This window comes from Ranitomeya variabilis, chromosome 8, assembly GCF_051348905.1.
Source record: "Ranitomeya variabilis isolate aRanVar5 chromosome 8, aRanVar5.hap1, whole genome shotgun sequence".
NCBI lineage: Eukaryota > Metazoa > Chordata > Amphibia > Anura > Dendrobatidae > Ranitomeya > Ranitomeya variabilis.
This window is the reverse complement of record NC_135239.1, coordinates 10,685,402-10,699,919: the sequence shown is the minus strand read 5'-3', so window position 1 is coordinate 10,699,919 and position 14,518 is coordinate 10,685,402. Positions and strand designations below refer to the sequence as shown.

The 14,518-nt window shown below is 42.6% G+C and overlaps 1 long non-coding RNA gene across 1 annotated transcript in view; it reads left to right on the top strand.

The window, feature by feature from the left end:
• The first annotated feature begins 991 nt into the window (after positions 1–991).
• The window catches only part of LOC143788316 (uncharacterized), a 335,194-nt gene continuing 321,667 nt past the window's right edge, over positions 992–14,518 (top strand). Inside the window, exon 1 of the long non-coding RNA XR_013218602.1 lies at positions 992–1,080. This is a non-coding gene — a long non-coding RNA (uncharacterized LOC143788316). The remainder of the gene's footprint in view (positions 1,081–14,518) is intronic.

Below are 14,518 nucleotides of genomic sequence, written 5' to 3'. Positions count from 1 at the left end.
AAAATGCCACAAAAAACATGCGAAAAACCAAGGAAATAAGGCAACCAGTGTGAACTTACCCTAAAGCGAGATTCTGGAACTTTAAGGAATATTCCTCAATGTCAGAATGATGTTGGATTCTACTCTCCCCGTATGTTTCTGCCCCATGCACCCGTTAAGGAGAGAGCCTGCAGTATCAAGCATGGCCGCTTCACAAGCGCCGGAGATGTTCCACCTTCATTCAGGTAATGGGTGGAGGTGTCAGAAGTTGGGACCTCACTGAACTTTTGCTAATGATCGACCCTGCGGACAGGTCATCAATCTCCTACTCCCTGAAATCCCCTTTAACAATATCCGCATTGTTTCCCTTTTATTTCTAAAGACAATGCTCTCATATGTTTAGGATTACCAACATCTAAACAGAGCACAGCTTTATTTGAAGTTCTTAAAATACTTTCCCAGCACCAAACGCATTGATATATGCAGCTTTCGTATCACCGCACTTCATAAATAACGTCCCGGTAACATCTGCATGATATTGTGCTGTGTTATCTTTCACTTTGTCTCAGTTTGCACAACCTCAAGTGTTTTCCCGCAGCATCGTCCGTACAGAGCAGGAATATCTGGTTACACCTTGCATGAAAGCGGTTAAAATGACAATCCCTGAATAAGCCATAAAAAATATTTATTTTTCCCTAACAAAACCCGGTATTTCTACAGAAAAGCCGCTCACTTCATTTTTACATTTTGATATTGGCCATTTTCCAGTTTCTAATTTTTGCCTTCAGCTGCAGCCGAAAGAAAGAAGCTGCTCAAATGAAAATCAAAGTGTATTTAGCAATCTCGTAAGATGGCGAAGTCGGATCTCATGATTAATGATTTCTTATTTTGGCCCGAACAAATGACAAGCGCAAAAAATGTTTTTCCATTTGTTTCATTTTAGTAAGTGACTATTGAAGCTTCCAAAACCAAAATGGATAAAAAAACAGCTTAACTGATCCCGAGCAGTGGAGATTCTGTGCAGGAGCTCATCCAGGAGCTGATGGAGCAAACAGAGATACAAATGTAGCAGCGGATGACGAGTGAAAGCGGTGAAGCAAGGTAATGTAATCATGGAAGGATACACTGTTACAACACGGAAAATAGTCTAGAATCTAGTTTATAACTATTCTGCTATTAGCGATGTGTTTAAAACAGTAAAAAGTAAGTTAAAGATGACCTAAAATATAGTAAAAAAGGTAATTAAAAATAACAAAGTTTTTGGAATGACAGTTACTTAAATCCAAGTTCTGCACGCCCAGCACAAGGGGTGCAAAAACGTTATTAAATGTATAATTATACATAGGCTTGGAAGTAACGCTTTTTGAGCAATGCTGCTGCTAGTCATGATTAGGTGCGCCATTGCTCAAAATGCGTTGGCCTTGTCATTTCTTCCAAGAGTATTTTTAAATATACATCCAATTAAGTTTTTGAATTTTAGCTTTCACCCCTTGGTCTGGATTCATTCCTGCCTTGAGTGTTCATCAAGCGATCTGTGCAACCTGCGGGAGCCCTCTCAGCTGTTGCAGCAAGAGGACGATTTGCTCCTGTGAGCTCACTGCTGCACATTTATGGTGCTCATGGGGATTATTTGGTTAATAACGATTGCTGATTTCTAACAGTCAGGTTATGACTTTCTCTCCGTTTTCAAAGAAGATGTAAAAGATGGGCTTGTAATTAAAAAAATAATAATTTTCTCACCATTTAAATCTTTTGATACTTCAGTGCGGTCTCTTTGCTGCAGCTAATAACTGGTCTCATCACTGATGCCAAGGTAGATGGCAGGAGACCACTGAGGCCAGAGATTGGCTGCAGGTCACACCATCACTGCATCCAGTGATCTGACAGTTATATTATTTTAACCCATTACCAGTATTATTCTGACTCTTCAAGGTAGTATGAGTCTCTAAATCCTCAGCCATCAATCCCTTAGATAACTGTATGATTGTTGTACTCACATGCGATGCGTCCTCAGATAGTTCCAACTCAGCCACAATGACGTAATAAGAGTCCAGGAGAAACAGAGTTGATTTTCTCTGAAATCTTGCATTTAAGCACAATGCAGCAGGTGGAAAGAGTAATCCAAACAGAAGAAGTACACATGTACATCCAAAATGGCTACAGCAAACTGATAATGAGAAAGAAGGGAGGAGCAAAGGCCAAAATTATCAACTACAGAAGAGAAGAAGGGACAAACTTCAAAGGGCAGAGCTTTTCCCTAGCAACAGCAGAAAGCAATGAATAACATAGAGAATACACAACGAGTTGTTCCATTCATGGGACACAACAAGTATTACTGAATTTTAATATGTGAAGGTATAAATGTATCGGTTGTAGGAAAACCAGGTAGGACAGGGTTACACCCCAAATCTGCAAGGTATGATTAGAGGCACCTGCATAGTTTTTTGCTAGAAGTAGGAAGTAGGTTGACTTGGTGCGCGGTGTACTGGGTAGCAGAGCAGGGTGTAGATCCTGCTGGGAGATGCAGAGGGCCAAACTAAACTGAGCCAGATGAAGTGCTAGAATTTCTGCCACATGGGTGAGAGACAGTGGTCTGTGTCTGGGAGGACAGGGGAAGACTAGAGACCTCTTGGTGCAGGTCTCTCTGACAGAATGTGAGAGACAGCTGTACATTTGTCTGAATGGGTGACAGGCATGTACCTGTATCTGGACTATTTATTTTGTTCCTTTATGCCGGAGAAAGGCTGTTTGTTTTCCATTCCGCTGAAAGTTTATGCCCTTCAATAAACCTCCCTGTTTGACCCAGAAACTACGGGCCTACGAGTGAATGCTACCAGCTGCCTGAAGGCGAGTAAATCCCTACACTGTATAAATTGTTCTGCTACAATGTCAGGAAATCAGATGATCGCAGGGTCAAGTCCTCTAAGGGGACTATTAAATCCGGTAAAAAGTGAAAAAAAAAAACGTTTTTACAAATATTAAAAAAAAAAAAAAAAAACACAAAAGTTAAAATCATCAATGTTGTCCCATCAAAAATAAGATGATTAATAAAACAAAAAATACACATATTTGGTATTGCTACATTCGTAAAAGTCCGATCTATCAAAATAAGTTAATCCGATCAGTAAAAGACGTAACAAAAAACAATCAAAACTCCAGATTTACATTTTTTGACCGCTGCAAGATTGCACTAAAATGCAGTAAGGGCAAACAAAGCATCATATCTACCCCAATATAGTATCAGTAAAAATGTAAGCTCAGGATACAAAAATAAGCCCCCACCCAGCTCCATATCTCAAAAAATGAGAATGTTACGGTCTCGGAAAATGGCAACAAATGCCAAAACATTTTTCTAAGAATTTTTTAATTTTTTTTCATTACTTAAATAAAAAAAACCCTATACATGTTTGGTATCTGCTTACTCGTACTGACCTGGAGAATTATATTGCCAGGTCACTTTTACCATATGGTGAAAATGATAAATAAAAATCCCCCCAAACAATTGTAAAATAGCAATTTTGATGCACTTGCAATTGCCGCGGCTGCTCGAGCCGGGGTACTCGGTAGCCAGGCAGGCGGCCTATCAGGAATGTCACAGTGGCAATTGCCCAGCACCGTTGCACTGAGCGGGCAAAGGAAATTTAACCCCTTCCCGACCTCCGCTGCACTATTACTGTGGAGGTTGGGTCCCCTGCTTTGATGTGGGCTCCGGCGCTGAGCCCAGCTCAAAGCCGGGACATGTCAGCTGTTTTGTACAGCTGACATGTGCCCGCAATAGCGGCGATTCACCCACCACTATTAACCAGATAAATGACGCTGTCAAACGCTGACAGCGGCATTTAACCGGCGCTTCCGGCCGCTCGGCCGGAAATGTTTGCATCGCCGACCCCCGTCACATGATCGGGGGTCGGCGATGCGTCAGGATGATAACCATAGAGTTCCTTGAGACCTCTATGGTTACTGATGCCGGCCTGCTGTGAGCGCCACCCTGTCCATTAGTTGTCCACTCCCCTGATGACAACTCTTTGCTCCTTTCCTGCTAATATTGTATCACCTCTGATACTACCGAAACATGACTTTTCGGAACGGCCACCTTGGAAACTTCCAGCAGCAAGGTCCACATCTCTCTTCTGGGATGAAGGGTGAAACCAAAGCTTTTCGGCACCAAATAGATCGGAGTTTACAGAATGCACATTTCTGGAACGTGGCCATAGCACAAAGCAAGTTTTCCCTGTATTGTTTTTAGAAGTGTCGTCTTAATTAGCATGCATGAATCAGAAGAGCAAGTATGCAAAATTCTTTTGTTTCAGCAGCAATTAGAGCAATAGGAAACGAAAGCTGAGACGATACTTGTCATGAGTGGGGTAATTGTATGTATCATGTTCTCCACTGATTTGATTCAGTTGCAATTTTCTCAGCACCAATTAAAATGCCCAAATTACTGTAAGGCAAAAGGTAGATTGTGTAAGCAAAGCATGATACAAGAGTGAAACCCAAATAACTTAATTAACCGTTAATTTGTCTCGTTTGACATTGTTATTTATTCAATTAAATGGCAACAAAAAAAAACTACCACTAAATAAAAGGATGAGTGGTTCTTCTCCACGTGCTGCGTACACCATCATCCTCCCATTACATCCATCTCACACGTGCACCCCAAACAATAAAAGGTGACCTTGGCTCTCAAACAAGAAGCGTAAAGCAAGACCCTGAGAAAAATAATGAATTATTGATTTGACAGGAAGCACTTAATAAATGTTTTACAATCTTCTTATTAAGCAATTTACTAGTTGCATTAAACAGTTGGATAAAATATCCCCGTTGCGATGGTTGTACACCAGCTGTACACTCAGCGGTGTCCTGGCTCTTCATTTAAGTAGCAAACACAAAAATCAAACAAGGAAAATGGTTAAAATGCTAAAGGATCTTCTTATCTGTGCACGATAACAGGGGATTATATCGGTTCTGGAGGCTGCGAGGAGCTTCTACTTGGAGGCAATTCTCCACTGGAGGTTGTTTATCAAAATACACAAAGTTTTCAATGTGGCTTATACGTCAACCAGACGCACCCCCGTCCAAGGGATTAACATTAAGGTTGGAAATTATATTTATAATTATTTACAGAGATACAAAACCTAAGATTGACTCTTATTATCTGGTTTAGAAGAGTTACAAATACTGGTTTTAGGGAATTCTGAGTCAATAGCGGGTCAATCGCTTATTCAAGACCCTCAATACTTAACAAGAGAGGCTAAAAACATATATTTTGTTTTGGGAACCCAACAAAACCGTGCACTGATTTCACAGTCATTGATGAATAGGACTTAGTAGAGTGTTGTTTCACCTGTGGTGGCACTGTAGAGACAAGAAAAAAGCTTTCTCAGGTCCCCGGTCCACCAGCCAAGAAAGTGTCTAAACTCCCCCTTGCTGCCAGCATCACTGATGTCCCTTCTGATTACTATGCCCTACACATCATCATCATTGCAGGGTCCTGGGAATTTTTTTGCTCAACCCTTGCTGTAGATTCTCCTTTCAGATATCTGATTTTAGTGTGGTTGGATTTTAAAAATGCTCATGCCGTTCAGATTCTTGGTGCAGATTGGCTGTGGATTTGCTTCATATTTCTCCCATAATCCAAATCCATAACAAGACCCAAATGGTGCAAGTTTTGCTGAGGATTGACCACAAATTTGCACCAAAATCACGTCTAGATTTTCCATATTTGAGCCACCATATTTTTAGGACTATAAGACGCTCCTGACCATAAGATGCACAACAAATTTTGGGGTGGAATATAGGAAAAAACGATTTTTATAGTATGGAGGTCCATCTTATAGTCCGAATTTAAGGTATCTTACCTGGGGATTGGCAGCGGGGGAGTGGAGTCACAGGAGACATGGGCCTTTCCTCAGGAAGCTGTTGACGACAGAAGAGGGTCAATGCTGCGGGCCATGGGTGGGAGGAGGGGGTATCCCAGTGGTGGGATGCTGCGGACCCGGTGTTGGCGGTGAAGCAGAGCAGAATGAGTTGCATGGAGCAGGATCCCCTCCTGAGGAAGCCGACGATGGCAGAAGTGTGGCGATTCTGCAGTCCAGTGTCGACGGTAAGCAGAGCAGAGTACACCATTGGTTTCCCAGTCGCCATTTCCCAGCTCCCTGCAAAAGAGACCCTGCTCCACCACCGACGCATCCCTGGGTAAATCTGCATTTGGACTATAAGACGCATCTCCCATTTTCCTTCCAAATTTGGGGATGGGAAAGGTGCGTCTTATAATCTGAAAAATACAGACTATAAAGTCCTCCCTTTCTTTCAAAAGCCATATCTTTTTCATCTTTTTAGTTGACATAGACATGTCAGGGCTTATTTCTGCCGATACAAGTTTTCCTTTTTTATGTCCATCATTTGGTTTACTATTCAGTGTACTGGAAGACACGAAAACATTTCCAAGTGTGGCGAAATTGTGAAAAAAAAGTAATATGAAATTGCTTTTTGGGTTTTGCTTTTATGGTGTTTAATATTCAATAAAAATGAGTCACCAACATGATTCTCCGGGTACGTATGCTCACAGCTATACCAAACTTTTTTTTATGTAAATGGTGAAAGAAATTCACAAGTTTATTAAAAAAAACATTTTGGGTTGCCAATTTCCAATACCCGTTACGCTATATTTTATAGGCGATGGAACTGTGCGAGGATTCGCTTTTTGTGTGCTGAGCTGAAGTTTTAATTGATAGGGCAGCACGGTGGCTCAGTGGTTAGCACAGCAGCCTTGCAGCGCTGGAGTCCTGGGTTCTAATCCCACCAAGGACAACATCTGCAAGGAGTCTGTATGTTCTCCCTGTGTTTGCGTGGGTTTCCTCCGGGTTCTCCGGTTTCCTTCCAAAGACATACTGATAGGGAATTTAGATTGTGAGCCCCATCGGGGACAGTGATCATAATGTGTGCAAACTGTAAAGCGCTGCGGAATATGTTAGTGCTATATAAAAATAAAGATTAATTGATACAGTTGTGGGGTAGATATGATGTTTTGATTTGTTCTTGTTCAATTTATTTTGCAGAGTTGTAGAGACAAAAACCCCCCTGCAATTCTGATGTTTTGATTTTCTTTTTCTCATTACATCATTTACCAATTAGGTTAATTAATTTTATATTTTTATGGACTTTGTAAGATGCAGCGATACCGCATATGTTTATTCTTATAATTTTTTTTTTCTTTTTTATTGGGGAAAAACTGTATGATTCTAATTTTCATATATTTGTTATTTTCTGTATTTTTGAAAATGTTCATTTTTTGCATCTACAGTATATTTTTTGTCTCCTAAAGGGACTTGAACCTGCAACCATCTTTTTGCATATACTACATGCTACAATTCCACAGTGATGCGGTAAATAATAGTAATGAACCCCAGCCACAGGCCAATCTTCTTAGGAGCATTGTCATGACCAGCACAGGAGACTTCAGCAGACCCCAAACTGCCATACTAACCCATTGGTACCATCCATTGCTTTAAATGCTGATATCAGTGATTGGCAGCAGCGTTTAAGTTGTTACCCGCAGTAGCGGTAGCTCAGCTCCATACAGTCCTGTTAGTGGCAGATGTCGGTGGTGTAACACTGCATTATCTGCCGAGAAAGATCTAAACTGAGTCTGATTCACAGGTGGGGACCCAACATATGATATCATGTTACATCCTATGTGGGGATTGACCTTACAGAAAAAAAATGCAGCATCACTTGCCTCAAGGGTTGCCTCGGAGTGTCCACAAAATCTCCACTTTTTGACAAAGCTTTGGTAAACCTCAACTGATCACGAGACATGGCAAAACTACTGGCAAGAATACATTATATAGGAGTCTAAGGGGGGACTTTTATCTTTGTGGAGCATTGCAAGCTGGCGTAAGGAGACTTAATGGCCATGCAATGCTTTCTGGGAAATTAAATATGCAAATATACTTTTCAGAGAGGAAGTTGATAGACACTCTAGTGCCTCCCATTGGAAGTAGCAATTCCAAAGGTCAATATCTCCCCTTTAACAAGCTTTACAAAGGTCAAAATGGACTTTTCAGACTGTTACCAACAGTAGGAGACTGTCATGATTCCCAATGGCAGGGACACGGGCAAAAACGGACTAGCTCTAGGAAGATGGTATCTCAGGTAACCGCGATGCTGAACCTAACACGCAAATAAAAATAGCCAGGGGGTGTGCCTATGTTTTATCCCTAGACACCTCGCGCCAGCCGGAGATCTAGCTGCCCCTAGAAGAGGAATACACAGACCTGACTTGCCTCCAGGGAAACCCCAAAAGTTATAGTAGCCACCCACATATAATAACGGTTAGGCAAGAGGAAAACACAAACGCAGTATGAATATAGATTCAGCAAAGTGAGGCCCTCTGACTAGATAGATGAAAATACAAAAGAGGACTTCGCGGTTACCTCAAAACCCTAAGGAGCCATCCTGAAACTACCTTGACTCCGTTATCAACTCATGACACCGGAGTAGTAATTTCAGATCACTAGAGCTTCCAGCAGCACGAGAAATATAAATGCATGCTGGACAAAACAAACACAAAAAAGCCAAAGATTTCAACTTAGCTGAATTGCAGACTTGGAGTAGGTAGCAAGCAACAGAGGTGCTCTGGTAACATTGATTGCCGGCACTAGAATGACTGAGAAGCCAGACTAAATAGGAAACTCCCAGTTTCCTGATGGGAACAGGTGCAAGACAAAAGTCAGCCAGTACCACCAGTAACCACCAGAGGGAGCCCAAAAACAGAATTCACAACAGTACCCCCCCCTTAAGGAGGGGGCACCGAACCCTCATGAGAACCACCAGGGCGATCTGGATGCGCCCTATGAAAGGCGCGAACCAAATCAGAGGCATGAACATCGGAGGCAGTCACCCAAGAATTATCCTCCTGACCGTATCCCTTCCATTTAACCAAATATTGAAGTCTCCGTCTGGAAACGCGAGAGTCCAAAATCTTCTCCACAACATACTCCAATTCACCCTCCACCAGCACAGGAGCAGGAGGCTCAACAGGAGGAACAACCGGTACCTCGTACCTCCGCAACAACGACCGATGGAAGACATTATGAATGGTGAAAGATGCTGGTAGGTCCAAACGAAAAGATACAGGATTAAGAATCTCCAAAATCTTATAAGGACCAATGAACCGAGGTTTAAACTTAGGAGAAGAGACCTTCATAGGGACAAAACGAGAAGATAACCACACCAAGTCCCCAACGCGGAGATGATGACCCACACGACGATGACGATTAGCAAACTGCTGAGTCTTCTCCTGAGACAACTTCAAATTGTCCACCACATGACTCCAAATCCGTTGCAGTCTATCCACCACAGAATCCACTCCAGGACAATCCGAAGATTCCACCTGACCAGATGAAAAACGAGGGTGAAACCCAGAATTGCAAAAGAAAGGAGAAACCAGAGTAGCAGAACTGGCCCGATTATTGAGGGCAAACTCTGCCAACGGCAAAAAGGTGACCCAATCATCCTGATCAGCAGCCACAAAACACCTCAAATAAGTCTCCAAAGTCTGATTAGTTCACTCCGTCTGGCCATTAGTCTGAGGATGGAACGCAGATGAAAAAGACAAATCAATGCCCATCCTGGCACAGAACGCTCGCCAGAACCTAGACACAAATTGAGATCCTCTATCAGACACGATGTTTTCCGGGATACCATGTAAGCGAACCACATTCTGAAAAAATAAAGGAACCAACTCCGATGAAGAAGGCAATTTGGGCAAGGGTACCAAATGAACCATCTTAGAAAAACGGTCACACACCACCCAAATGACGGACATTTTCTGAGAAACCGGGAGATCCGAGATAAAGTCCATAGAGATGTGCGTCCACGGCCTCTTCGGAATAGGCAGGGACAACAACAATCCACTAGCCCGAGAACAGCAAGGCTTGGCCCGAGCGCAAACATCACAAGACTGTACAAAGGTACGCACATCCCGAGACAGGGAAGGCCACCAGAAGGACCTGGCCACCAAATCTCTGGTACCAAAAATTCCAGGGTGGCCCGCCAACACAGAAGAATGAACCTCTGAGATGACTCTACTGGTCCACTCATCTGGAACAAACAATCTCCCAGACGGACAACGATCAGGCCTCTCAGTCTGAAACTCCTGCAAAGCACGTCGCAAGTCTGGGGAGACAGCAGACACAATCACTCCATCCTTAAGGATACTCGTAGGCTCCGAATCACCAGAGGAGTCAGGCTCAAAACTCCTAGAAAGAGCATCTGCCTTCACATTTTTCGAGCCCGGCAAGTATGAAACCACAAAATTAAACCGAGAGAAAAACAATGACCAGCGCGCCTGTCTAGGATTCAGACGCCTGGCAGACTCAAGGTAAATCAGATTCTTGTGATCAGTCAAGACCACCACCTGATGTCTAGCACCCTCAAGCCAATGACGCCACTCCTCAAATGCCCACTTCATAGCCAAGAGCTCCCGATTACCGACATCATAATTTCGCTCGGCGGGCGAAAATTTTCGAGAGAAGAATGCACATGGTCTCATCACTGAGCAATCGGGACTTTTCTGCGACAAAACCGCCCCCGCTCCAATCTCGGAAGCATCAACCTCAACCTGAAAAGGGAGCGAAACATCAGGCTGGCGCAACACAGGGGCAGAAGAAAAGCGGCGCTTAAGCTCCCGAAAGGCCTCCACAGCCGCAGAGGACCAATTGGCAACATCAGCACCCTTCTTAGTCAAATCAGTCAGAGGTTTAGCAACACTTGAAAACCCAGTTATAAATCGACGATAGAAATTAGCAAAGCCCAAGAACTTCTGAAGACTCTTCAGGGAAGTAGGCTGCGTCCAATCACAAATAGCCCGAACCTTGACAGGATCCATCTCAACAGAAGAAGGGGAAAAAATATACCCCAAAAAGGAGATCTTCTGAACCCCAAAGATACACTTTGAACCCTTTACAAACAGAGAATTGGCCCGCAAAACCTGAAAAACCTTCCTAACCTGTTGAACATGCGACTCCCAGTCATCCGAAAAAATCAAAATATCATCCAAATACACAATCATAAATTTATCCAGGTATTTACGGAAAATATCGTGCATAAAGGACTGAAAGACTGAAGGAGCATTAGAAAGACCAAAAGGCATTACCAAATACTCAAAATGGCCCTCGGGCGTATTAAATGCAGTTTTCCACTCATCTCCCTGCTTAATCCGCACCAAATTATACGCACCCCGAAGATCAACCTTAGAGAACCACTTTGCCCCTTTAATACGAGCAAATAAATCAGTCAATAGTGGCAATGGATACTGGTATTTGACTGTAATCTTATTCAACAGGCGATAATCAATACAGGGCCTCAGGGAGCCATCTTTTTTACCCACGAAAAAAAAACCTGCTCCTAAAGGGGAAGAGGATGGATGGATATGTCCCTTTTCCAAGGACTCCTTAATATACTCTCGCATAGCAGCATGCTCAGGCACAGATAGATTGAACAAATGACCCTTGGGAAACTTGCTGCCCGGAATCAAGTCTATAGCACAATCGCAATCCCTGTGAGGGGGGAGAGAACTAAGTTTAGGCTCCTCAAACACATCACAAAAATCAGACAAAAATGCCGGAATTTCAGAGGGAGTAGATGAAGCAATGGAAACCAAAGGTACTTCCCCATGAGCCCCCTGACATCCCCAGCTTAACACAGACATTGTTTTCCAGTCAAGGACTGGATTATGAGTTTGCAACCATGGCAATCCAAGCACTAAGACATCATGCAAGTTATGCAACACAAGGAAGCGAATCAGCTCCCGATGGTCAGGAGTCATACACATAGTCACTTGTGTCCAGTATTGTGGTTTATTCCTAGCCAATGGTGTGGAGTCGATACCCTTCAGAGGGATAGGAACTTCCAAAGGCTCTAGGCTAAACCCACAGCGTCTGGCAAAGGACCAATCCAGAAGACTCAAGGAAGCGCCAGAATCCACATAGGCATCCACAGTAATAGATGATAATGAACAGATCAAAGTTACAGACAAAATAAACTTAGACTGTAAAGTGCCAATTGCAAAAGACTTATCAACCTTTTTTGTGCGTTTAGAGCATGCTGATATAACATGAGCAGAATCACCACAGTAGAAGCACAACCCATTTTTACGCCTATAATTCTGCCGTTCACTTCTGGACAGAATTCTATCACATTGCATAATCTCCGGTGCCTGCTCAGAAGACACCGCCAAATGGTGCACAGGTTTGCGCTCCCGTAAACGCCGATCAATCTGAATAGCCATAGTCATGGATTCATTCAGACCTGTGGGCGTAGGAAACCCCACCATGACATCTTTAACGGCGTCAGAGAGACCTTCTCTGAAATTCGCCGCCAGGGCGCACTCATTCCACTGAGTAAGCACCGACCATTTTCGAAATTTTGACAATATATTTCAGCTTCATCATGCCCTTGAGAGAGGGCTATCAAGGCCTTTTCAGCCTGAATCTCCAAATTAGGTTCCTCATAGAGCAACCCCAGTGCCAGAAAAAACGCATCCACATTGAGCAGCGCAGGATCCCCTGGTGCCAATGCAAATGCCCAATTCTGGGGGTCACCCCGCAACAAGGAAATAACAATTCTAACCTGCTGAGCAGGGTCTCCAGCGGAGCGAGATCTCAGAGAAAGATACAATTTACAATTGTGCTTAAAATTCAGAAAACGAGATCTATCTCCAGAAAAGAACTCAGGTATAGGGATCTTGGGTTCAAACATAGGAGCATGTATAACATAGTCTTGGATATTTGAACCTTAGAGGCAAGAGTATTAAGATTTGAAGCTAAACTCTGGATATCCATTTCTCAACAGCAGAGATCTGAGCCATTCAGGGGTTAAGAGGAGAAAAAAAAAAAAAAAAAAAAAAAAACAGCAGATGGCAATTATGGCTAGACAGAACTTCTGAGTAAAAAAAAAAAAAATGTCAGAAACTTCTTTTTTTCTCTCCTTCTTTAGCCAATACCTTTAATACATTATGGCCGGCAATACTGTCATGATTCCCAATGGCAGGGACACGGGCAAAAACGGATTAGCTCTAGGAAGATGGTATCTCAGGTAACCGCGATGCTGAACCTAACACACAAATAAAAATAGCCAGGGGGTGTGCCTATGTTTTATCCCTAGACACCTCGCGCCAGCCGGAGATCTAGCTGCCCCTAGAAGAGGAATACACAGACCTGGCTTGCCTCCAGGGAAACCCCAAAAGTTATAGTAGCCCCCCACATATAATAACGGTTAGGCAAGAGGAAAACACAAACGCAGTATGAATATAGATTCAGCAAAGTGAGGCCCTCTGACTAGATAGATGAAAATACAAAAGAGGACTTCGCGGTTACCTCAAAACCCTAAGGAGCCATCCTGAAACTACCTTGACTCCGTTATCAACTCATGACACCGGAGTAGTAATTTCAGATCACTAGAGCTTCCAGCAGCACGAGAAATACAAATGCATGCTGGACAAAACAAACACAAAAAAGCCAAAGATTTCAACTTAGCTGAATTGCAGACTTGGAGCAGGTAGCAAGCAACAGAGGTGCTCTGGTAACATTGATTGCCGGCACTAGAATGACTGAGAAGCCAGACTAAATAGGAAACTCCCAGTTTCCTGATGGGAACAGGTGCAAGACAAAAGTCAGCCAGTACCACCAGTAACCACCAGAGGGAGCCCAAAAACAGAATTCACAACAGGAGACACTCAAGTTTTAGACCTCTTCTTCTCTGAGGAGGATATTTGCACATTATGTCTGAATGTTACCATGAGAGAGGAGATGAATGAATACTGGCATACATTATTAAATAGATCTCTTAGACTTGATGGAGCTGGGGTATTGCTGTGAAATCCAAGTCAGAATGTTTGAATAATACTTATTGAAAAGTCTCCGCCTGCTGTAGATTGACACCTCCTCAGTGCTCCTCCTCTCTGCTGAGATCTCACTCTGCTCAGTACAAGCTGCGCTTGTCAGTCAGCCTGGGTGGGCAGAGACTGAAAAGCTGTCAGTCGGGCTATATTTCAAAGCATTAGAGAAGCGATCAAATGATCACTGATTTATGTTCCCTCCAGAGAAATATGTGTTAATTGAGTTTAATAAATTATTATTAAAAATAATGACAACACAAAAACAGCTACTTTTATGGAAAAAACTAACGTTATGACCTTCAGAATGTAAGAACATGCAAGGTACTTTTTTCCATAAAATATATTTTTAATGTGCAAATGACTAAAAATAGAAGTCACTATACTTTGTTGGGATGCCAAGTAACAAAGTAACTTGGGAATTAAATAAACATGTTGTTATTACTTAATGACAAGGAGTAGAAAAGAAAAGTAAAAACAAATAATGCTAAAATGTTAAAAAAGTTATAAAAGTTAATTAATGTGTTTTATATACCCCAAAATGGTGCTCTTATTTAGATATATTAATGGAAGAAATGTATGGCTCTTGAAATGAGACACTGGAGAAAATAAACTCAAAAAAATGATTGGACCTTCAGCATT